General features: G+C 34.8%; 1 protein-coding gene across 2 annotated transcripts in view; it reads right to left on the reverse strand.

Moving 5' to 3' along the window:
• Positions 1-27,233, reverse strand: part of ACVR2A (activin A receptor type 2A) — an 85,764-nt gene that overhangs the window by 35,668 nt on the left and 22,863 nt on the right. The gene's annotated exons all lie outside the window — the stretch shown is intronic.

A 27,233-nucleotide genomic window follows, 5' to 3' on the forward strand; every position in this document is an offset into this window, starting at 1 on the left:
TGACCCTTGAACAATTTGGGGGTAAAGAGTGCCACTCCCACAGTCAAAAATCAACATATAACTTTTGACTCCCCAAAAACTTTACTGATAGCCTATTGCTGAATGGAAGCCTTATTGATAAACATAAAGCTGATCAACATATATTTTGTATGTTATATGGATTATATACTAAATTCTTACACTAAAATAAGCTAGAGAAAGAAAATGTTATTAAGAAAGAGAAAATGGGTTTAAAGTACTAAACTGTGTTTATCGATACCACAAGTTTACGTCATCTGTTCACAAAATGAATCATCTGTTTGAAACGATGGGCAACCACAGCTGCAGACATCAATCTATGGTACACAGCAAGCAATTCAACTTTTTCTTATGATGTCATGGCTTTTCTTCACTTCTTAGTAGCACTTCCAGCATCACTAGTAGCATTCTGTATAGGTCCCATGGTGTTATTCAAATTTTACAAGGTTCACAGCATTGCACTAAACACAATGAAAAATATGCAAGAACCGCAAGAGATCACTTCTTACTGTGATACCCAATTTACTGGAGAAATGAACTGCTCACGCAGACATGATTAGGGCAACACTGTATTTTAAACAGATACTCCCAACACTTGAGCTCACCACAATAGCAACAGAAAGTGGCTATAAAATTATTACAGTGGTACTGTGTGGTCTATAGTTAATTTTATGCAGTTGTGATTTAATACTATATTTTTACATTTGTTTCCATTTCTCCCAAATGCAAATGGTGCCATGTATGGTCTGTAGGTGTATGCTTAAGTTTTGATAAATTTTACCTTTTTATAATAGATTTGTGTATATTTTATGGGATTAAATGATAAAGGACTGGCATCTACATATATTTTATGCATTCGTGACATGCCCTTTCTTAGTTTTTCAATAATTCCAGGCTATGTGGTTCATCTGCAAGTTTTTACAAATTGTTGTAAATCTCGAAAAAAATTCCCAACATATTTATAAAAAAAAAAATCCATGTATATGTGGACCATGCAATTCAAACACTTGTTGTTTGAGGGTCAATTGTAAAAACAGTTGTCTCAAAAATAAGTCCTTGTAGCTAGCTGAGCTGTAATCAAAACAACCTATAGCTACTCATTCTTAGGCACCTGGCAGCCATGTTCTCCAAAGTGAACCAAGTGAGTCTATTACTTCAAGAAAAGCAATTAATATGATGCATTGCCAATGATAAGACTTGAGTTTTCAAGAAAAAACAAAGACTTTAGAAAAGTTACATCCACTACCATTAGCATGACACCTTCCCAATACTTTTTTCTGATGAAATCAGTGGTGATATTAACAAATGTGTCTTTTAAATATTAAATCATGAAATATACCAATATCTAGAAGGCCTATTTATAATTCAGAAACAAATATTTTCCAAATGAATTATGTGTAATGTTACAAAAGCATTCACGGGTAAAAGATTCACTCTGTGCATGATAGATCACTAGATTTTAATGTTATGAAAGACAAAAAGTTCATTAGTAGTTTCAGACTCCCCATTGTAACTAGCTTTTAAGAAATTGTGCCTTATCTGGAAAAATAAGGGAACTGGAATACCCAAAATAATTCTGAAAAAGAAGTACAAAGGAGAATTCACACTTCCTAACTGTAATACTATAAAACCTCAGCAATAAGGACAGTGTGGTCATGGTAAAAAGAAAAATACATGCATCAGGAGGGCAGAATAGAGAATCCAGAAAAAGACCCACATATATATGATCAATTGATGTACAGAAAAGATGCCAAGGCAATTCAATAGAAAAAAAGTATTGGCAACAAAAGATGCTGAAGTAAATGAACATCCATATGCAAAAAAAATTTAAAAAAAAAGAATCTCTACCCATCTCAAGCCACATATAAAAATTAATTTAAAACATATCATAGATCTAAAAATAATACTCAAAATTATTAAACTTCCAAAACAAAATATATGAAAAGTCTTTGTGATCTCAAATTATGAAAGACTTCTTAAACACAAAACACATCAATGACAAAATAAAAAATTGATAAACTGAACTTCATTAAAATGAAAATTACTACTCTTTGAAAATTAAGGGAGGAAAAAAGTCACAGATTGGAAGAAAATTCTTGTAAAACACATTTCTAACAAAAGATTGATATTCAGAATATAAAAAGACCTCTCACTACTCAATCATAAGAAAACACTCTGTCCATTTTTTTAATGAGAAAAAGACTCAAAAAGATGCTTTGCCAAAAAAGAGATATGCATGGAAAAATTACACATGGAAAGCTACTCAACATCATTAATCATGGGAGAAAGCAAACTAAAACCACAATGAAATACCTACTAAAATGACTACAATAAAACAAAAGCAAAAAAACAACAAACAATATCAAAGTGCTGCTGAATATATGGGCAACTGAAACTGTCATCCATTGAAGAAGATGATGCAAAACGGTCCCGTCACTTTGGAAGACAGTTTCACAACTTCTTACTGTTAGACATATGCCTACCTACCATAGTACCGAGTGATCATATGTCTAGGTATCTACCTAAGAAATAAAAACATATGAATGTTTAGACTGGTTTTATCTATAATCTTACTGAATTGAAAACTACCCAACATCCATCACTGGGAAATGTATAAGCAAACAACCACACAATAAAAAGGAACAAACTAGTAATATCTGCAACAATATAGATAAATCTCAAATATTATGCTAAGTAAAAAAGACAGACTCAAAAGGCTATCACGTATGATTCCATTTATCCAATACTCTAGAAAAGGCAAAAATACAGGAACAGAAATAATCCAAGAGGTTGCCAGAAGCTAGGAGTGAGAAGAAAGTTGATTACAAAAGGGCATAAGGAAACTTTGTGGAATGATGAAAATGTTGCACACCTTGACTGTGGTGGTATTATATGACTGTATGTGTGGGTCATATAGTCTAATATAACTCACAGGATTGTACATCTAAAAAAATACATTTTATTCTTTATAAATTATACTGCAATAAACCTGCCTTCCAGGACTTGGTGGCTCACGTCTGTAATCTTAGCACTTTAGGAAGCAGAGGAGAGAGGAGAGAACCCAGGGGTTCAAGACCAGCTTGGACAACTTGGAGAGGCCTCATCTCCGCAATAAATTTAAAAAATTAGCCAGGTGTGATGGCATAACCCTGTAGTTCCAGCTAATTGGAAGGCTTAGGTTGAAGAAATCCCTGAGCCCACAGGTCGAGGCTGTGGTAGCCATGAACGTGCCACTGCATTCCAGCCTGCGTAACAAAGTGAGACTCTGACTCATATGATAGATAAATAAATAAACAAACAAACAAACCTGTCTTTTACAAAAATAAATTATCACTTGTTGACTATGGTACAGTATCAAAGAAAAACATACACAACTATCTATAAAAATTATTTAAATATTATTCCCTTTTTTTCTTCCTACATATCTGTGTATGACCAGGTTCCTTTCAAACACTTCATTCAAAATGATGTCAAAATAACAAGAATCCAATTTTGTTCCACTAAAATAATCACTAAAGAGATTTGGAAAACTTAATTTCTTTTTTGGAAAGTATTTTTCACAATAAATGCTATTTTACTAATATGGATTTACTATTGCCATTGTAAAACAAACTAATATTTTTACTTTGCTGTCTTAACTTCTAATATGATAAATATTAATAAAAAATAATTCACATTTTTTAAACTAATTATCTGGGCCTCTAAATTTTTTTGTTTTTGTTTTTGTTTTTTTGACTTAAGATCTTACCCTCTCACCCAGGCCCGAATGCAGTGGCACAATCATGGCTCATGGCAGCCTAAACTTTCTGGGCTCAAGTGATCCTTCCACCTCTGCCTCCTGAGTAGCTGGGACTACAGGTGCATGCCACTATGCCTGGCTAATTTTTTAGACGTGGTCTATGTTGCCTAGACTGATCTTAAACTCTTGGGCTCAAAGCAATCCTCTTGCCTCGGCCTCCCAAAGTGCTGGGATTACAGTAATGAGCCACTGCATCCAGTCTCTAAATTTAAGCACTCTAAAGAAGTCCTTAGACTAAAATGTTTAAGGACACCTGCTCTACAGTGTACTAGCACAGAGACACAATTATAAGCTACTAGTATGTTTAGGCAGTAATGGTCCCATGAACTTCCTCTCAATTATGGAAGATATAATAGACGGAACTGATATATTGCAAGCTATGCAGGGAACTCCAACTCAACTGTATTATATAAAAGAAGGGCTGCTATTACCACTTATCTGTATACAAACAGTGTTCATTTTCTACATTATTCCTTTTCAGAAATGTGTTGAAAATATGAGCAAACCAAGTGTCCTCCTTTACCAAATAATTAAAAGCAACCATTCACTGCCTCCACTGTTATCTTAAAACAGGGATGGCACACTTTTTATGTAAAGATCTACACAGTAAGTATATCTTTTAGGCTTTGCAGGTTATGTGGTCTGTTGCAACTACTCGGCTCTGCCCTTGTAGCACAAAAGCATCCATAGACAATAATGAATGAGCATGGCTATGTTCCAATAAAACTTAATTTATGGTATTGAAAATTTAATTCCATGTATTTCATCTCACAAAATAATACTCTTTTCTATTCTTTTCAACCATCTAAAAATATAAAAATTATTCTTAACTCTGAGCAAGTTTTGGACCACAGGTTGTGTGCGGTCTGCCACCCCATCTTAAAATAAACATCCTAATTCCAAAAGTCTGACTACCCAGCCTTTTATTTGTTTTGTTGAGAAAGGGCGTCCCATGAATTATCACCAATTTAGTTCATGTTAAAAACCACTATGTAAGCCGGGCTTGGTGGCTCAGCCTGTAATCCCGCGCTTTGGGAGGCTGAGGTGAGTGGATTGCCTGAGCCCACGGGCTCGAGACCCACCTGGGCAACTTGGTGAGACCTCATCTCTGCAATAAATCAAAAAATTAGCCGGGCATGGTAGCGCGTGCCTGTAGTTCCAGCTACTTGGAAGGCTGGGGCGGAAGGATCGCCGGAGCCCAGCAGGTCAAGGCTGCGGTGGCTGGGAGTGGCCACTGCACTCCAGTCTGGGCGACCAAGTGAGACTCCAACTCAAAAAAAAAAAAAAAACACTATGTAATTCTTTCCAATTACCAAAAGAAAAATTCATTGAGGCACAGAAACACTTCTTAAACTAAATAAAAGTGACAAAAAATTGAATGCTGCCTAGAGCATTAGTGCCAAATAGGTTTCACCTTGGTGTCAATTCCAATAAATGAATAGTGGCTGTTTGGAGTACAGTACTGAGAAGGATTTTGAAGATTGTTTTCGAGAATGGCTTACATATGCCCTTTCTAGACTAGATAAAAGATAAACTGATGGTCATTTTATGTATTAAAATGATATTCCCACCACTTACTTTTTAAAGGTAAATATTTCAGAATGATTCTCTAGATCTAGACTAGATTGAAACTTTTCCCAGGTAGAAAAAAAAATGACTTATGGGGAATACTATGACAATCTCCCCACCCTTCTCAAGCTGATTCTGCAATCAGTCTCTATAGTATCACATCTCCAAATAAATAAATATAATAACATGATGATTATAAAAATAAATAAAATTATACATATTTTTATATTCTCCAACTTACTTTATGACTTTAAAGGTATAGTTTTAGAAGGATGGCAAAATTATTTACTCATATTAACCCTCTGCACTCGGAGACATCTCACTTATCATCTAACAGCAACTCAACTGCATTTTTTTACGAAATAGTGAAAAACCAATCACTTCATATCAAATAGTATAGCATTGGAACCAGTTATTTTATCGCAATAATATTTGATTTATAATGAAATTTTAGACATTGAGGAAAGTCAAAAAGAATCAAAATTGTGTATAGCTTATATTTTTCTAACATGTATCAACATGTAAAACAGTCATTGACATGCATTGCAGGTTCATTGATACATGTTGTGCAATAGTAATTTGTTTGATATCTTCCACCTGGTGTTTTTCTATTTTAGCAATGCAGTCTCATCTTCTTCCTCCCACATTAATAGTATGTAATTTATTATCCAGTCTGTTGTTCGAAGATGTGAAAGACTCGTGATTCTTGAAAACCACTTCATAACTGATCAATAATATCTTAGTATATTCCATCTCTTTGCTTTTTCATGAAATTTGAATGGAAAACTTCAAGGAAATATACATTTTTGAAAAGTTTGTGCTAGCATAAGTTTGTCCTGTATAATCACCAGCAATCTCTTTATGTCCCCTGACAGAGGACATCAGAGTGGTTTGCTAGATTTACGATGTCCCCTCAGATGTGATAGCCAAGTGCAATGGGTTAAGTTTCAATGGTATCTCCCAATTTAAAATTTTCTGAAACTTTTTTTTTTTTGAATCAGAGTCTCACTCTGTCACCCAGGCTGGAGTGCAAGCAGCATGCTCACAGCCACCACAGCCTCGACTTGCGGGGCTCAGGCGATCCTTCTGCCTCAGCTTCCAAGTAGCTGGAACTACAGGTGTGCACCACCATGCCCAACTAATTGTTTTATCTATTGACCATATCAATGGTCACAGAAAAAGCATTACACAAAATTTAATACCCATTCATTAAAAAAAAAAAACAAACCACAGTATACTAGGTAAAAACACAGTATACTAGGTAAAGAAGGAAATGTCCTCAACATCAAAAAAGCATCTACCAAAAAATTACAGTTGAAATTATACTTAACAATGAAAGAGCAAATGTTTTCATTTTTTCACTCTGCCATCAGAAACAAGGCAATTTGCTATTCCACTCTCATTCCTCTAATTTAACATAGTACTGAAAGTGCTAGCCACTCCAATAAGGCAAGAAAAAAATAACTTAAGGGCATACTGTCTGGAAAAGAAAAAAGAAAACTTCTGTTTGCAAATGACATGCTTGTCTATGCAGAAAATTCCTAGGAATCTTTCAAAAGAAAAAAAAGGAAAAAATTGCCAGAACTAATAAGTAATTCAGTAAAATCAGCACATAAAATCAACACACAAAAATCAATTATATTTCTATATGAACAAGTGAAACCAAAATTTAAAATGCAGCACCAGTTCCAATTTCTCCAAAGAAAATACAGTACTTGGGTATAATCTAAAAAACTAACAAAAAATGCATAAGATCTATATAATACAAACTATAAATGCTGATGGAAGAAATCAAAGATCTAAATAAACACTTGGAGAAAAGTACTGTGTTCACTGATTAGAAAACTTAAGATATTAAAGATGTCAATTCTCTCTAAAATGCTTAAGTTTAATGTAATTCAAATCAAAATCTCAGCAAATTTCTCTGTATACAGAAACAAGCTTACTCTAAACTTTTCTGTAAAAGAATAAAATGGGAGAAATCACCACTTTCCCAATGTTAAGGCTTACAAGATAGCTGGAGTAGTCAAGGTATTGTGGTACATGATAGAGGAATAGACACATAGCCGGGGGAGCAGACAGAGAACCCAGAAATAAATCCACATTAATATGCCTAATTAATTTTTGACAAATAAACAAAGGCAATTCAATGGAGAAAAAGTAGCTCTTTCAATAAATAGTGCTGGAACAATAGTGCTGGACATGGTGCAAGTAAATACATCTTGAATGCCCTCTCCCTCGCTAGCTATCTTTATGCTAATAAATCCTGAAAGCCCAGCTCTTATAGGAAGCCTCCCAGGATAAGTCTCTCATAGAATGACAATTTCCAAGTTTTCTTGGAAACTTTTATGTAGGTCCTGGGAACAGGTAGCTGAAAAGTACATTTTGGGGATATATAAATACACATACTACACACACGCACACACACTATACTAATGGTGCCATGGACTTCCTCTCAACTATGAAAGGAAAAATAGCATGAACTAATATATTGTAAACTATGCATCCGAATCCATCTCAACTATATTCTATAAAAGAAAAGTTACTACTTCTAGTGTTTATGTGTTATATGTGTACATATAACAAAATCCTTAAAGAACTTTAATCAGAACCCCTCCTTCTCCCAAAGTGCATACTACTTGCAATCCAATGTAAAACATTTTATATTTATTCATTATTTTTGTCAGTTGTCTACATATGAGAAGAGACACAAAAAAGTAATTTATTTATAAAAAATTATGAAACTATGCTTACATGTTTCAACATTGGTCACTTTCAAAGTACTCTCCATTTGATGCTCAAAACAGTTTTTGAACTCATCATTTTTGATGCCTTTTAGTACTTCTGCCATTTTTTATTTCACCTCTTTTACATCATCATAACATTTCCCTTTGAGGACTTTTTCCATCAGAGAAACAAAAAGAAGTCACTTGGGATGAGATCAGGTGATTAACGAGGATGGGGCAGGGGGAGGGTCATGCCATTTTTGGTCAAAAACTGCTCAAGACTCAGTATGGTGTGGGCAGGTGCACTCGTAAACCATCCATCATGAAATGGGCAAACACACTGAAAAAACTCCCCCCAAAATTTACTGAAGCTGAACACATCCTCTCACCATAACACTAGCTGGTATACTGACACTGCTGAACACTTACCTAGCAGGGAAGGCCTGTACTACAAGGAGCCCAAAAGTTAATCCCCCACCCCCTCATATGTCCATTTATATGTCAGAATGCCATTGGGTGTTAGATTTTTAAGTGTCCTTACCACAAAAAGAATGATAGACATCTGATGTAAGGACCAGAGAGACTACACAAGTAAGAAAGGGCTAGACTGACATGTCTTTATTAAGAGAAAATATAAAGGGTAATGATAAACTGGCATGTCTTCCACCAGATAGTCAACTTCTTTCTGGCAAATGGTGTAATTTATTCATGACTGAATCTGTAATATCTAGCACAATGCTTGAAACTCAGAAGGCATTCAATTAATACTTGGTGAATTAATCAACAAATAGATGTAGTCAATCACAAAACACCTGGATGCAGTTTGATATGAGATTTAAATTTTCTTTTTTTTTGCCTGAGTAGGAGTCTCACTCTGTTGCCCAGGCTGGAGTGCAGTGGCACACTCACGACCACCACAGCCTCAACCCGCTAGGCTCAGGCAATCCTTCCACCTTAGCCTTCCAAGTTGCTGGAATCACAGGCGTGTACCACCACGCCTGGCTTCTTTTGTTTGGTTGGTTTTTTGTTTTTTTATTGTAGAGATGAAGGCTTGTCAAGTTGCCCAGGCTGGTCTCGAAACCCTGGGCTCAGGCAATCCTCTTGTCTCTGCCTCCGAAAGTGCTGGGATTACAGGCGTGAGCCATCATGCCCAGGTAAATTCTTTTTTTTTTAGCTCTTCCATCTATTACAGTCTTTAATTACACTTTCAATAGTATCTCTTCTTAAAGTTTTGTCTTTGTGTAGAGTATTTGTTTTTTTGTAAAGCCAGCGTTGGTTAGAATATGTCATTCTTAATATGATGAAATATCTAACCATTTTAACCAATTTACCATTAGCATTTTAGAGTTTTTGTGGTCTGTAGTTCTGAATCAAACAAATGTAATACTAAAGTTCCAAAAAGAAGAAAACAAATAATACCACTATGTCTAAAACCTACCCACCTTAATTGCCCTCCAAACACAAACAGTACTTAATAATGAAATGCAAAAAATATATATAACTGAGTAAAAACTCACCAACCACTACTGCTTTTCCTCCCACTCTTTGAAACAGGTGGATAAAGTTAATACAATTTTTTAAGTATCAAAAATACTATACAAAAGAATAATTTTAGGCAAGTAATTAGGAAATTCTGGTAAAGGACAATCCTTCATGGTACCAAGAAACCCTCAAATAAATAAATGCATACAAAATTTTATTAGTTCGGCAAGTATTACTTAACAGTCTCTCACTATGCTAATTAGTCATTCAACTATCCAGACACTTGGAAGATACCAAAAATGCATGCATACTGGGCAACCATCATTATAAAGGATTTTCCAATTTTCCCCAATAAACAGATTTTTAAAAACTTTTGACAACTCAAAATAGACAAAGCTTTGTATAATTGCATTATATATCTAATGTATATTGATTTTATTATTTTACAAATGTTTTAGAATCACAAAGTACACAAATTTTACAAAACAATTTTTTTCAAACTCTGCATATATTTTCAACAAGTGGTCATTACTTTATTTGTGAATAATCTAAAAGTATCATAGAGTGAATAATCTTTAAGTTGCTTTGAGAAGCAATACTTTTGAAGTCATATAAAATATTATTAAAATTATTGTTGTTATTATTATTATTATTATTATTATTTTGAGTTGAAGTCTCACTCCTTCGCCCAGGCTGGAGCGCAGTGGCATGCATGCTCACAGCCACTCTAGCATCAACCTTCTGGATTCCAGCGATCCTTCCGACTCAGCCTTCTGAGTAGCTGGAACTACAGACATGCGCTACCATGCTCGGGTATTTTTTATTTTATTTTACTGTAGAGACGAGGTCTCACCAAGTTGCCCGGGTTGGTCTTGAACTCCCGGGCTTAGGCAATCCCCTCGCCTCAGCCTCCCAAAGTGCTGGGATTACAGGCTGAGCCACCGAGCCCAGTCATATAAAATATTTTCATTGAAAATGTTTTCCCAAGCCACAAATATTCACTCCATATAACTATAAGACAATTGGTTTTATAATTATTCTACAGGTACATATTGTGGGATCTTCATAAAAAAAACTACTTACATATTGCTTTTTAAAGTGATCTTTTAGAGCCAGGCGCAGTTCACAGGATCACCTGTAATCCCAGTACTTTGGGAGGCCAAGGCAAGAGGATCACTTGAGCCCTGGGGCTCGAGACCAGCCTGGGCACCATGGCGAGACCTCATCTCTACAATAAATAAAAAAAATTAGCTGGGCATGGTGGCATGCACCAGTAGTTCCACCTACTTGGAAGGCTGAGGCAAAAGGAACACCTGAGCCCAGAAGGTCGAAGCTGTGGTAGCCGTAATTATACCACTGCACTCCAGCCTGGGCGACAGAGTGAGACTCCAACTCAAAAAATAAAAAAAAATTAAAAAATTTAAAAAATTGATGTTTTGAAGGCTTTTTTATAACAAATTATAAAAGTGTAACTCCCTGTCCCTGAATAATTGCTAATTTGTTTAAACTCTTTATCCCCTTATACTCAGGCCCTCAGGAAACCTCTGTAAACATTCAAAACTTGACCTGACTGGCATCACTTCAAGCTCATCTGTCTTCCTCAAATATTAGCCTTCTATTCTAAATAAAATAACTGAGAATGAGTCTCAAAATATGAAAAAATTGGGAAGGACCCAAATATAGGATGACTAGTTTTTTGAGGAATAATTTTTTAGAATATACTGGACATATACAGATGAAGGAATTGATCATATGCTTGTACTGTAAATTGCAACATTAAGATGAGATCTATAGATAAATGTAGTAGGAATATGAAAATGATAACCTAGGACTTCCATTAGACTCTGAGCTTCTAAAACAAGCCCAGTCATCATCTCTGTATCATCAGTGCCTGGTACAGTATAAGAACTCAATAAATGTGCACTAAATCAATCACTCCACAAGACCTAGAATAATAAGAAAAATTTAAAAAGATGGCTTTTGGAGGAAATAGGGCTAAAGCAGGATTATTAAGGAGAGAAAGCAGGATTATTAAGGAGAGACAGAACTATAGTAAACAGAGGCAGAGAAGATGAAGATCAAATAAACAGGGTTGTGAATAATCAAAATGCTTGACAAAACTGCTCTTACTGGACTGGAGCATTCCATGTTCTTTAGAACTAGATATAATCAGGACAGATTTGGAGGACATCAAAAGAATAGAAGCAGTATGTATTTTAAAGGTTAATCAGAAAATAGTAAGTAAACAGTGTTGGAATAGATAGAAACTCAGGAAACCATACTAACTACCCAATAAAAACAAAGGGTGTACAATATCCATGCTGACTAAATGATCACAGGAATCAAAAAGATTGGTAAATTAGAATACAGAGATTAAGCTTTTGTTTTCTATATATAGTCCCTTATTTGTTCTCCCCGAGCATAAGTAAAAGATAAAAATGATGTGGTTTAATGGGCTGGACAGTCGGCTGTTTCTAAATGTTTTATCTTATAACTTCTGACAAAACAAAAGGCTTGCCTCCATACATATTTTACCCTATGTTTCTCTCTGTTGCTAATTCTCTTCCTGATATTTAGTCTTACTGTCATGAAAGGTATACTGTATATTGTCTAGGATAAGTTAGATATCTTCAAAGATAAGGCATAAGAGAAAATTGTTTTTGCCTGCAGCCACAAAATGTGTGGGGTATCTACAAATGCCCAGGTTTTAAGATTAAAATAGTTCTCTGCAGTTTTCTGGCACTAATTCAAAAGATGAATTTCATTAAAACAGGTACAAGTAGATACAAGTTTTACCTCAACTATGCAAAACAGATTTCTTATATTATATGCTCATCTTTGAAGGAGAGGGGTCTATGATGACTGCAGCTAGAGACCAAAACTCCCATCAAGAGCGATGGGCTATTTCTGAAAATGTACAAAAACCAAAATTGGGCAAACATTTATAAGAGTAAAAGAAGAATGGTAAATTCTCAAAATCAGAACAGAGATCCTAAAGAGACAGATTAAGGAAACAAATACACACAAAGAAGTTCCTACTAAAAGTAACTTACAAGATTCAATTCCACTAAAGATACAACCTACATTAAGTTTTATTAGTGCTTAAGTTACTTAGGAAGATTCATTTTAGTAAATCATCAAACTCTGACACAAAAAAGTAAAAATAAATCACTTTTGCTTGCTATTAAGAAAAATATCACCCTGGAGGAACCAGCAATGCCAAGAGTGAAAAATCTAAAAAATAAATAAAATAAAAATCCACATCACAAACATTTTCACCAAAACAATATCTGGCAGTTTAAAACCAGTAAATGAAGAAAATTAATTGTAATTTATCAAAGTAGCTTTTAAAAAAGTAAAAACAGATAAACTGATAATTCACTATGACATTAAATAATGGATATAGAATCACTAAACAGGCCTTAATCACCAACTTTTTTTTTTTTTTCATATTTATAGCTCTGTTGCTTCTACTTCTAAAGGCAAGATTCCTGGTATTTTTTTTAATCTAAAATTTATGTTTACTACTTTTGAGTGTTATGTAATTTCTTTTCCATTTGAAAACTCTTTTTAGTAATTTGTTTCTATACAATCATATAGGTTTCTTGGTATCCTTTATTTTCTATATTAATTCATATCCTAGGGGTAGTCATTTTTCCTATATGGATGCCCTTGGCTGTTTTGGAGCATTACAAAAAATAACACTGTCCAAAACTTGTCCTAAAGTCCAAAATGTCCCAAAAGACTTCTGAGAGACAAGTTAGAAATATGAAGATAATAAATTTTTCAAATAACATTTCTGCATGGCAATGCAACAGTTCAGGGCCTAATTTTTTTTTTTTTAAGTAAGTACCTTCCTACCACCAAACAATCACTTTTAAAGGAAAACAAAAACACTTTCTGGCATTCTTCCCAGAATCTTTTTTTTTCCCTTGCATGCTATACCCCATACTTACTACTATCAGTCTGACAAAATATTATAAGATTCCATTCATCTAGCTCAAGTAATATATTGATATTACTAAACTAGACATACAACTAATATGGAATAAACTAAAAATATAACATCATTTGTTGTGGTACTAGATACTGTGTGCATGCATACATTTAATACAGAGAGTTAAAATACATTGATGTCAACATTTAACCACTAGTTATTTAAGGATTCCTAATGTTAATTCCTCAAAAATTACAAAGGCAAGCGCCTAAAGTGTATTCCAACATTGTTAAACATGCAAATGGACTATCCTCATATAAATAGCTCTAAAATAAGTACCTCTCTATCTTAGTACAGATCAAGATTTGAAGAACTGCATGAATTTCTCAAACTTCTTTCTTAAAAAGGGCCGGACGCAGTGGCTCAAGCCTGTAATCCCAGTACTTTTAGGAGGTTGAGGTTTGAGGATTGCCTGAGATCAGAGGTTTGAGACCAGCCTGGGCAACATGGTGAGACCTTGTCTCTACAATAAATAAATAAATAATTAGCTGGGCGTGGTAGCACGCGTCTGTAGTTCCAGTTACCTGAAAGGCTAAGGCGGATTGCCTGAGACCAGCAGGTCGAGACTGCAGTGGCTGTGAGCATGCCACTGCACTCCAGCATGGGCGACAGAGTGAGACTCCAACTCAAAAAAAAAAAAGCTTCAACATAAAGCTTGAGTCCCAAGGAAAACAGGAAATGTGTAATGGTAGAATTTCCTTTTGTAAAAGAGGCAGGCAGTCACACTTTAAAAAAAAAAAAGTCTTTATTTATAATGTGTTTATTTCTTAATTCACTTAGTTGCAGAACTACTTCAATACAAAAGATACATTTTTCTATTAACAAAATTTTCAGAATATCTCATTTCTAAAAGTCTTCTCTAAATACAGAAAGTACCCTACAAAGGCCTTGTTGAATAAAAGATGCTACGTAACCTGCATTCAATAACTAAAATAAACAACAAGGCATCCAATATAATGTTTTCTCCAAAAAAACCTAAAAGAAAAAATTATTTAAAAGTCACAGATATAGGGGCAGAAAAAAAACAATATAAAGGCATCAAAACGAAGAGACTTACTGAAAGGTAATAGTTCTCACACTGTTACCTTTTTGACATCTAGTTGGGAAGAAATATACTTCAAGATGGTATTATTTGGTTGGTAGCCCGAACAAAGCAATGATTTTAACATCAACTACCAAAGAACTTCACTTTCCTAAATAGAAAAAGGACATGTAGAATAATAGGAAAAGAACAGATCACAATATTCCAGATTTATTATTCAAGTGAATAGCAGCACCTGAGAACACACTGAAGACTACTTTGCTAGGCCAGGCCAAGAAAGCCTGACAAATTTCCAACCTCCCTGTGCCTTTTTAATAATTAACAAAGTAGGAGGTGGGGGAGAAAATGGTTGTAAGAAAGCACATGCTTTCTTCTGATTTTGATCATTATAAGTAGGTTTATATTGTTTGGGGGTGAGGGAGATTTCCATTAAACAAAGGGAAAATAGAATCCCAATGTTTTCCCCTTCAGAATGAGAAAATTCTACCCTTCTAGCCCTTCCACACCTAGCAGGCCATTTAAAGTCTATTTTGGTGACATGTTATGTGTAATCTTAGAGGACACTATGTCTTCCACACAGGTACAGTATCTTCTGTATTCAACAAATATACTGTGTTGGCATACTATGTGCAAGGGATTCTGACATCTAGACAAACAGTAAAAAAGAAAGTAATTCCAAAGTTTGAGAAATCTCTAACTTCAACCTGAGAAGAAGGGAAAAATGAGAGGCTTAATTTTCAAAACAAGTCACTGAATTTCAGGTATGCTACTTTATCAATGTACTTTTTTTAAGCCATGTTAATGCCTCTAGAAAAATTAGACTTTTGTCTTGAAACTGAACTTAGAAAATAAAAAGATAAATAGATATAAAAAAAATGAGTGTAGTATCCTGATTTAGCATTCAAAAGTTCTTACTAGTCATCACTGCTTGATAATACAGAGCAGCAGCCACACAACTCCTTTGGCAGCACATATACTAAAATTGGAACAATACAGAAAACATTAGCATGGCCCCTGGTCAAGGATGACATGCACATTCATGAAGAACATAAGCAAGGATACATCATTTGTTGATTTAACTTTCTTTCACCATTAGATTTTAAAGTATAGAGTTTAACTTTACTATTTTTTGTTCTACTTTTCCAAAGTTGTCTGTCATACTCTTGAACACAAAATTTTCTTTTACTCTAAGCTTAGTAAATAGTAGTTTTTATGGTTTTATTAATGTTTTATATGTGGTGGCATATTAGAAAATAGTTTATTTGCTTACATAGTAAAACTTACCAGTTATTTATTATTGTTGAAGTAAACATGACATTTCAAGTGAAAGTTATATTAGTGAAGTTGATAAAATTTGTGGACAAAATATGAGTAACATGCTTTACAGATGTTTATATGCAGGCTTTCTGAAGGGGGCTAATCAAAACTGTGTTGTCTTTGTTCTATGTCTGTCTTGTCTGTGTTCTGCTATAACTAATCCTTGATTAAAACGGTTAGTGTTACATTTATCATGCTGCTTTTTTTATTCTTTAAAAACTCTTTTTCCCAACTATGCAATATACAGAGAAAAGTGAATACTTAGGAAAAAGCTATTACTTGTAATATATGTTTTGTTCCATTAACTTATGGAGGGGAGAAAAACTTCTACTGAGAACCATTAAAATAATTATTTATGGTAATTAACATAGAACAAAATTTTTTTAGTTAGATTTTGAACCATAATAATGTAGCAAGACATAAAAGTGACTTGAAAAAATTTGTGACTTTTGTTAGCCTACCTTAATGTCATTTCATAATTTCCTCTACACCCTCCCACACAGAAAAGTTTATATCCATCATCCTCTTGAAAGATCCACAGAATTTTAACAATCATTGAAGCTGTTCCATCTTCTACTAGTGAAATATTTAAACATGGGACAAAAAATCTTGCTGTTGGGCCACTGAAAGATACTAAAATAAGATTCAAATAAGTTCAAACAATAGGCACTTTCTTCTATGTTAAAAGCTACTTTTAGAATGCCAGAAACTAAGTAAGGTCACAATTGGGCAATTTTTAGGTTCTCTACCCTAAGCATGGAATCCTGGGATCAAGACATGTGTAAAAGAATTCAGAGACACAGCAACTTTAATAATAATGCTACCATTGCTATTCCTTTTCATACTCAGTGATGTACTCATGCACTGAGGAGATGGGGAAGGGACTAGAGAATAGGACAGAAGAAAAGGATGGAAAGAAAATGTAGCTGAAAGGCGTGGAGAACAACTGCATCCATCAGAATTGTTCTCAGTTAAGCGGCTGGCCGGTGGATGAGTCAGGGATCAACAATTCTAATCCATGGTCTTCCAATAAATGTGAGGACAAATTTCTGGTAGAATTCACACACCCTCTATCCATTTATCACATATACCGACTTGCCCCAATTTCCAGTGAAGAACAATTTGCTTTTAAAAAACAAATTAAGAGGGAAGAACTGCAATTAAAGTTGTAACCCAGGAAGAACTTACATATCTACAGTTATTAAAAAACTTCTAAGTCTAGGCTGCGTACAGTGGCTCACACCTGTAATCCCAGTACTTTCGGAGGCGAGGTAGGAGGATTGCTTGATCCCAGGAGTCCAAGACTAACCTAAGCAACACTGTGAGACCTCATCAATACAAAAAAAAAAAAAATTACCCAGGTGTCCCAGCTTCTTGAAAGGCTGAGGTGGAAGGACCACCTGAGCCCAGGAGGTCGAGCCTGCAGTGATCCATGATCATGCCACTGTGTACTCTAGCCTGGGTGACAGAGTGAGACCTTGACTCAAAAAAAAAAAAAAAAAAAGTCTCTAAGTCTGATGAAGAGAATGACAGTGATGGGCTGTGAATCATTTGTGCCACACAGCCCAAGATCTCAGCCTTCAATATTGGCACTTTTAAAATATAAATAAGCAAATTATGGCATATAACTCATATTTAAGGAGAGGTTTGGGGGTAAATATCTAAGATAAAAGGCAGCAGCACTGGTGTAAATAAAGAAAATTGGTGTTATCAAACCAAATTTTAATTTTCTTGCTTACTTTGGTACTTAGGTATTTTAAATTTTCTTCTAGAGATAATTTCATTTATTTTGTAATTATATATTTAAAAGGGAGAGCGACAAGTCAGGAAGAGAGACCCAAAATAAGACAAATCACCAGAAAAGAAATAACAATGAATAGACTGAGAAACAGGGAAAATGTCCAAAAGGGATTGTTCATGAGAATGAAGTTTTAATACTTTCAAGAGGTGAAAACTAGTGCTTTAGAAGATGTTTGTGAAAGCACAGTACTAGGCATACTATAAAGCTCAATAATTTTTCTTTAAATAAGTACTTTCTCTTAACAGAAGTACACTGCCCATCTATTCTATTTCTGCTTCCCTATGTATTTTGCCACATAATCTTAACTGTTTTGGATAGTAATGTTTCTGGATCCCTGAAACTAACCCAAAAGGGAAGGCTGAGAAGTATAGATGCCTTTGGGAGCCTGCCATGTCTTATAATTTTCCTTTTTATAAAAATATTTTCTGTAATACGCAACAGCTATAACCTGCAAATGGTGGGGTCTGTCCCTCCATTCGACATCTTAGTTAATAGCATCTTGAGTTCCTATGGAAAACATACAAAAAAAACACAAGGAGTTTTGATGCACAACATTCACATGTTCATTTTCCAGCTGGAAGTATACTATTCCTGTTTTATGTTATGCACCCAATTCCTACAATGTATGCCTCTAGAGGTAATAACAAACATAGAAAAATGTTTCTCAAAGTGTATAACCGCCATCAAAATCACCAAAATGCTGATTTCCAGGCCTATTCCAAACCCAGGAAACCAAATTCTCTAAAGGTGTTTTGTTCATCTTGGATTTTGCATTTTTAATAAGTTGTTTTTGTTTTTTGTTTTTTTGCTTTTATTTATTTCTAGAAGGAACTAAAAAGAGAATCTATTAAGTTATGTATAATATTAAAAAGAATGGTTTTAAGCATGAAGTACTGTAACTAACACAAAATATAGTGCTCAATAACAGTCTGCCATCTCTGGAAATGGAGAAAATGGGGAATTATATTTTATCCCCAGAAAGTATTCTCATGGTAGGGTGGCTTTTTGTTCTGGGTTTGGTTTTTGTTTGTTTGAGGGCAAAAAGTGTTGATTGATAGAAAAAGAGTATTAAAGGTAGATTACAGATAATCCTTAAGTAGCACAATGTACTTTAAACAATTAAGCGTCACAGAGATTGTGAAAAAAATATATATTGACACACCTAAACCTCTAAATTTAAAAATTAGAAAGCGGGATTTATTGAGAAGACAGAAAAGCTCCCATAGTGGTGAGAGGAGACCCGAGGGGGTTGCAAAATATACATAACTGATTTGAATGTTTATAATCATACTTAGCCTCTATGCAACTAATAAAAGGTAAAAATGGGGACGAGAGAGGAAAAAAACTCACAATTTTATAGGTAAGAAATATGGCATCAAAAATTACTGAATAAAATTTATGATTCACCAAGACTCATCTAGTACAGAAAAGAGTCACTGTCCCGAGACACTATATTCCACGAGTCTAAAATGTACATATCTTTTTACTTAAATCTATTTTTAAAACCTTAAAAATATCTTATTTAATTCCCACAACAATCCTACAAGGTAAACAGGAGTTTCATTATTCCTACCCAACTCCCACTCTAGACTTATAATACAATGAGTAGATTCATACTTGGACCAAACCAGATCTTAGAATCATCTTTCCTAGTCGTTCTCCAACTGTATGTGATATACAAAACCTATACTTGAGCGCTAAATAAAACTTCCTTAGCTCTACAAGCAGGGATTAATCAGTAGGTTTAAAGCAAAGCCCAACAATCTGCAAGTTTATCCAGTACCCAAAGTGATTCTAATGCTGGGCGGTCCTCACACCACAGAATTGAACATTCAATTCAATCCCAACCGAGTCCCAGAGAGATGGAGTAATTACTAGGTCATTATAAGGCTGAGGTAAGACTCAACCCCAGACTTCGGTACTCATTTTCATTATCGATACCAATCACAAAACAATACATAGAAAGTTCTTTCTTCACCTAATAGAAATTATGTGTAGAGAATCATCACCTACTAATCAAGGTTTCACCAAGGTATACTCTGAAAACTTCTTTAAGGAGCAACATTTCTAGGAACATGTATTCCAAGAAAACATGATGGTAACTTTCTCCCCCTCTAGATATATCAGACTAAGAGGAATAACAGGAAGATGTGTAATACCAGTTAAGGTCAATACATGTATAGAATGAATTCATATAATTTTATGAAGTAGGTATTACTTCTGCCCATTTTAGGGATAAAGAAATTGAGACTTGGATGATTGTAACTTGCCAAGGAATAATATGTTAAGTGGTCAGGTCAGAACTGGACTAAAATTAAGAGCATGAGCTCTTAACCACACATATATTACATTATGGCCAATGTCCCTATTACTAGGTTCTCTTATTCACCATCCAAGCAATAAATTCTAATACAGTATTCTGTATAATCTTTCATTTGCTCTTAGGTCACCAAGAACTTTGTCCGGTTCTTACTTCATAAAAATCAATCATTTACCTCTGCCTCTTCCCCTCTACTGTATTAGCATAAATCACCCTCTGCAGCTCCCTGCTATCCACATCATTCCTCTGCAATCAGTTTTATCTGCTGATCTCAATGGTTTCTCTTGGGTGTCATTATAGATAACTACCTCTTTCCTCCATACTATGTAATGACATAGCCTAGGCTAAAAAGTCCTTGGTTGGGAAAGATGTTTCCTTAAAACGATAATCAATTATTTTGGTCTTATAGAATATTGATCATTGTCAAGTTCTGCCAGTTCCTATTTTCATCTTCTTTTGAATCTCTGCTGTTCTCATCTTCCAAATAGCCTTGCCATCATCTACCAAAGCTCAGTCTCACACCAGATTCTGATACTCTCCCAAACCTCTATAGATACTGTCTCATATAAAATTTCCATCACAAAGTCTTTCCTAGAAATTCATGTTTGCTCCTCTTATGCTTTCCCCAGTTTCTTGGCATCATCACAATTTCACCAAATTCTCTAGACTTCAGCTATCCAAAACAGTAACCACTATCTATGCATGATTATTAAGTCACAGAAATGTAGCTAATTTGAATTAAGATGTATCATAATTGTAAAACACACAATGAACTTCAGTCTTAGTACAAAAAAAGGCCTCACTCATAATTTTTATATTGATTACATGTTAAAATGATATCATTAGTATACAGTATTAAATAAAATATAGTATTAAAACGAACTTCACCTAAAAAATTTTAATGTAGCCACTAGGAGATTTAAAATTTCATTTTCTGGCTCACATTTGTGGCTCGCATTGTATTTCTTTTGCAGTACTGCTCTAGAAACTCTGTCGTCCTAAGTTTTATTGGTCCAATGCTCTCATTATAACACATGCCATATGAAGTGTTCTTAAAACTTACCCACTCTATCTGTCCAATCATCTCCTCAAAATTCTATCAATTAGTCCATTCCATTAAAAAAATCCAAAACAATGTTTCATCACAAATAATATAAGTGTGCATTTCAAAGAAACCATAAGCTACAACAAATGTCTCCAAAGTCAGCTGTCAAACAAATGGGCACACTCTGCCAACCCTAGAAATAGTCCTATCCTGTACCTAAAAATTATTCTTTGAAACTTTTTTAATTGGGTTTTCCTGTGTACTTAAAAAGTGCCTCCAAGAAGGTAAAATAATGGCTATGTTTAACAAAGGAAAAAAGAAAATCCCAGAAACTACAGAAAGACAAGTAAAACTACTATTGCTAAAATATCTGTATATAAAAATCAATGCATATAAGATGTTGGTAGTTAGAAGATACGCTATTAAGGAAAAAAATTACAATTTTCAAAAAGGATGCATTTAAGCATCTACCACAAACCCTACTCAAATCTAGCTGACTTAGAAACTATGAACTTCTGCCATGATCATATAGTAGGACTTATACCAAAGGAAGATACCAAATCAATACTTTTTAAATTGTGTGAGCCAAGAAATGCATCAAAGACAATGTTCTTGAATTTGTAGAAGTGGCAGCAATAAACAAAAACATCAGATAAAAAACCACGGCAGTCCGTAGCTTTAGACTGGAAAAAGGAGAAAGAAAGCGGTATCTGTTGAACAGTTCTTCAAAAATATGAAGTACAACACAATGTAGGCAATCATTGCTTTATTTTTTTATTTTGACTGTTCTTTCAATCATTGCTTTAAGTCAACTACATAACATGTTGAACAACCATGAAATAAACTTTCCATTAAGACATAGCAAGAAGCTTTCTACCTCAAGGTACGGTTTACTTTTAACCAATCTTTACATAAAATATGTTTAATATGGAAAAAATAATGTCTGGCTTCTTTTTGGTAGATGCAAAACTGATAGGTAGGATAAATTTAAGAAGCTACAGTTTGATCATTAAAATTTCACTTGGTAGAATATGTATCAAACCACAGACTTTATGTTTTCAATGCTAATTCAGAGAAGGAAATGGAAAGTATGTGATCAGGTCTGCTACTCCATTAGGTAAAATAACTTGCATCAGAGAGTAAGCAACCTTCACAAATAAGAGTTTCTAATACAGTAGGCACTCAACATATTGTTTTTCTCCCACTCATGCCAAAGACCCATGAACAAACAAAATCAAGTAATAAGGAATGCAAATGGGAGAAAGAAACAAGAAAATAAGGAGCAGAAAAATTAATAAGATGTCAATTTGTTGAGCAAGAAGATGACAATTTAAGCAACTCTCTAGGTGACCCCCAAAAAGCAAAAGGCAAGTTGTCTTTAAAATGAAATCTTGACAGATGGCTAAGGGACTTAGTCCTCATAATATTTATATAATGAGTTTTTCCAATATATATCTGCTCAACTCCATTGAAACTGAAAAGGCAGCATAAAGCATAAGAGCAGCCATTCTACACTTTTGTTTGCCAGGACTTAAAGCAAATAGCACAGTTTTTCACTTTGTTTTTTTCCTCACAGAATATTGATATATCTGATGCAAAAATGTATTTATAACTAGATACTTCATATATACATAAATGCAGATGCATCTAGGCTAGATATTCTATAAATTTTATTTAAATAAAACTCTGACCTAAAAAGTAGACTAAAATATTTCTTAATGTTTCCCTTCAGGCCTTTATAACTTAGGTATTAAAATTTTTTAAAAATGACTAGCAGGGGGAAAGTGCAGAATAAGACTTATTCAACAATTAATAAACCAGTAATAACATAGCAGCTAATTGGCATTTCCTCAACACTGACCAAAAGGAAAGGAAAAAAATTTTCTTCCTAGCAAATTTTTAATTATTAAAATATATATACATACATTATGTGTGTGGGGGGGGGAAGGAGAGAGAGAGGGAGAGAGAGAGAGAATCAGAGGACTTTCAACACAGCAAAGGAGGCACCTTTCCACACACGAGCTCTGGGAATGGGAGAGGAAACTCAGCTTCAGACAATAACCATATCTAAATACTCACAATATGCAAAACATTTTGGAAACACACCAAAAGAAACAGAAAGTCTTTTTCTGCCCTTGAAGAATCTGCAATCCATTGTGAATATCAAGCATATCAAAAATTAAGAAATCATTGAAAATAATTTGTGTGCTTATTGTCAACAAAGTACATGAAGAATGTGAAGAAAGACTAGAAGGGATAAAAAAGATTAATTAGAAAAGGCTTCATAGAAGAAGCAGTGTATGAAAAAGATTCTAGCTATATTTGGAAAGTATAAAAAGAAGTATATAAAGAAGGAAGAGGGTACTCAGGGAAAAGAATGGCACATATGCAGAAAGCAGTCTGTACTGAGAAGTAATGAAAAAGGAAACTCATTAAAAGGAAAGAAGGAAAAATGGGGTCGTCTTCACGATACAGTCAGTGGATTAAACAGGAGAATGAAATGAGATAAATCAGGGTAAACAGTTCTTGCGGCTAAAAGACTCATGATATTATCTAAGATATTCAGAGGCACTGCATAGTGACTTTATAGGTTATCAGGCCTAAAGTTGTAAGGGTTAAAACATAACTATCCAATATTTAGTTCAACTCCATACTGGGCAGCCCACAGGGTACTACTAGACAAGTCAAAGAATTGTACAAAACACGACAACTGCTCTCAAGACTCAAACACTCTAATCAGAAAAATCAGAAGTGTCATGTTAAATTCAGCGTTCTGGCAAGGCATATTTTACCTAAAGATCAATTCAAAAAAGAGCAGATTTGTAGAAGTATTTCAGATTTAAAGTAGCATTTTGATTAATTTAATAAAAAGATGACCAAGTAGAAGATTAAAGGGAGAAAGAAACAAGCCAATACTTAATTTGATATGCTCCATGAGAGTACCCCAATGACTAATAGGCATTTCTGAATAGTGAAGGTTTTCTTATACTTCAGACTTCTTTCACTTTACTGAAAAAAAAAAATTTTCTTGCTTAAGAGAATACACTCACACTAAGACCCTATCACCTCACTACCACACCCTCCTCTCACATACTTCACACATACCCTCACACCTCCCACACACCTTCCTCTTACACATCCAATATACCTTCACATTCCCTATATTCTATCCTCTCACAACCCCCATGCACCCTCACATCCCACATACCCCTGCATATATCCCCAAACACCTTACCAGCTCTTTACTCTGACATGAAAGGCCTCAACTCTTTACTCTGACATGCAAGGTCCTACATAACCTGGCAGTAATTTACTTACCCTGTCAATCTTATCTCCTATGCCAATTCTAATCCCTACCCTGCAAATACAACATTCTCCTTGTCCCACCCTATTTTAGTTCATTCATGCACCTACATTCACTTCCCCAACCTCTCACACCCCACCATAACCACTTTCCCCAACTATCTAAATTTTAACTCATCTTTCAAGGTTCACTGAAGTCCCATTTCCTCCATGAAGCTTTCCAAGCTACTCTGCCTCTTGATTTTTCTTTGTCCTGGATTTTTTAGTTACTCAGCTGGTATTCAGCTGGTTTCTCATGCAATTTAGCATTTAAATATAAACTATATTGTAACATTTACTGTTGATTTATATATAGCATTCTCTCTTCAACTAGAGCATAAGCATAGGCCACAGCTTTCTGTTTTCTCTACAGCAACAAAATAGAAGGCATATCCATTCTGAATGGCTTTACCCTATATGCTATTTCCCTCTTTAAGCTAATCTTGCCTAATAGTTCCCCAAACACATTAAATCCATAGATTTCCTTCCACAGTTTCACAATATCACATTTAACCACACCCACACACAACTGCAAGGGTCTTGCAATGACAAACTGGATATTGGCTTAAGAGAATAAGCAAAAGGCAAGGAAGAATAGACAGTCTCCCTTATGAATGATGCAAAATCAATTTCACCACTTTTACAAATAACCTGGAATATCATATGTATAGCTACACTTCTAGATTTACAAATTTTTAACAAGTTACCAAGCCAAAAGGGAGCAAATTTAGGAAGTTCTCTAAGGGGTGTAAAAGTAGGTGAATATTAGAATATTTTCTAATATTAAAGGAAAAATAATGCAAAATACCTTATTAAATGATTATCTCCGAGGAAATACATCTAGAAATCATCAAGGATTGTTTTTAAAGATATGAAAAAGCAGTAACAGAATGTACTTACATATCCAAAAAGGGCAACCAACATCTTATAATCTTTAGGAAGGGAACTAAAAAAACAACAACAAAACATCTTATAATTCTTAGGAAGGGAACTTAAAAAAAACAAAAACAAAAACAAAAAGCAGGAATTACTAAAACTTTGCATGAAAGAAACCAGATTATCCACATCCCATCCTTTCAGTCTATAGAGCATTTCCTCAAAATTCAAGAGTTAGTGCTACTTCCCACTTTAACAATACACAAGGGATGCCCATTGTTACAGGGGAAAAAAAGAGAAAAATCTCAAAACATGGCATCCAAAGCTCCATTTTATCTGTATCCAACTTATTTTTCTAACCCTATGTGCCATTACATTTTCTACCTCTTCTTTCCTGTCTAAAAAAAGTATTCAGCATATCTATAAATATTATCATACTTACTGCCTCAACGCTCTTGCATATGCTAGCCACTCTGCACAAAATCTTCCCTATCAAAGGGAACCTGATGAAATCCTACCATTCTTCCAAGGTCCAGTCAAATGCCACTCCATGCGTTAATTATTTTCATATCTCAATGAACATGAACTAAGCACCAACTCCACCAGCACTGAACCAAGCACAGAGGACATAGAGATGAATTAGAAAAACACCTATAGACTGAATACGAAGACAGTAAACCAGAGAAAATGTCAATAATGTAGATAGGATATCAACATGCAAATAAACAAGGTGCTTACACAAAAAGGAGCCCCTAATAACTTGCTAGGGAAGAAGTGAGATACAGAGGGGTGCCACAGAAACTGCAGGAAGTACAAAACGGGGGGAGTACAGAGGCACAAGTATGTGGGGGGGAGGGGAAGAAGAGAGATTCGAAGTTTTTCCAGTGTTACAGGATCAAAGTGGGAGGCAATGACTGGCAGGAAATAAAGCTGGAAAAGAATAATCCCAGGAGGTGTATTATACTAAAAAGTCTGACCATTATTTGTAGGTGACAAGAAGTCAGTGAGGGGGTTTAAGAAGTTGACGGTCAGGGTCAGATTTGTACATTCATGATAGATCCCTTAGTTTCTGTAATCTCCATAGTTTCTAGCAAAGAGAGTGGAAGACCAGTTTTCTTTTTCCATGGTACTTTTTTGTTTGCTTTGTCTGTGGAATAGGGAAGGAACAAGTCCACTTAATAATCCAGACAAAAGGATGGTAAGGGCAGAACTAACACACTGGTGATGGGAATGAAGAAGAAAAGATTCAAGAAATATTCAGACAGTCAAATGGACAGGAATTAGTAATTGCCTAAATTTAGAAGTACAGTAAGAACATGTTGAAGGTAGCAGCCAAGTTTCTGACTCTAAATGGCTTCAATTTTAATCTTCCCCTTTCTGTAAGCTCTCTCCTGAACCTACCTCTCAAGCACACAAACATCTCGACCCTAGTTTTCTTCCCCACTACTTTACACCCCTTCACAGCCAACACTTGAAAGGTAATAAACCATGGCTGAAACCATGTCCTCATCTACTTTTAACTATCTACAACATAGTTTTTGTCTCCACCACTTCACTGAACGTCTCTTGCTAAGTTACAACTGACAAATCTAGTGGTCACTTTTCACGCTCTATCTTATTTTATCTGACATTGTTGACTATTCCCTCCATCTACATTTCTTACAATGAAACTATATGGCCTTTCTGGCCATATCTCAGTCTTCTCCACAAGCTCTTCCTCATCTTCTTTCCCTGCCCTGAAAATGTTAGTATTCCCCAGAGTTAGCTCTTTTGGTTCTCTTTTCATTCTTTATTCTGCCTAGTAGATTTCATGCCTATGTATCCATTGGCTGAATACACAAATCTCTCTAGCTTAGATCTACCTCACCTACTTACTTATTTCTTATGTGATATTCCTAT

The sequence above is a fragment of the Carlito syrichta genome, unplaced genomic scaffold (assembly GCF_000164805.1).
Source record: "Carlito syrichta isolate Samal-C Ts95f unplaced genomic scaffold, Tarsius_syrichta-2.0.1 Scaffold304408, whole genome shotgun sequence".
In the NCBI taxonomy this organism is placed as follows: domain Eukaryota; kingdom Metazoa; phylum Chordata; class Mammalia; order Primates; family Tarsiidae; genus Carlito; species Carlito syrichta.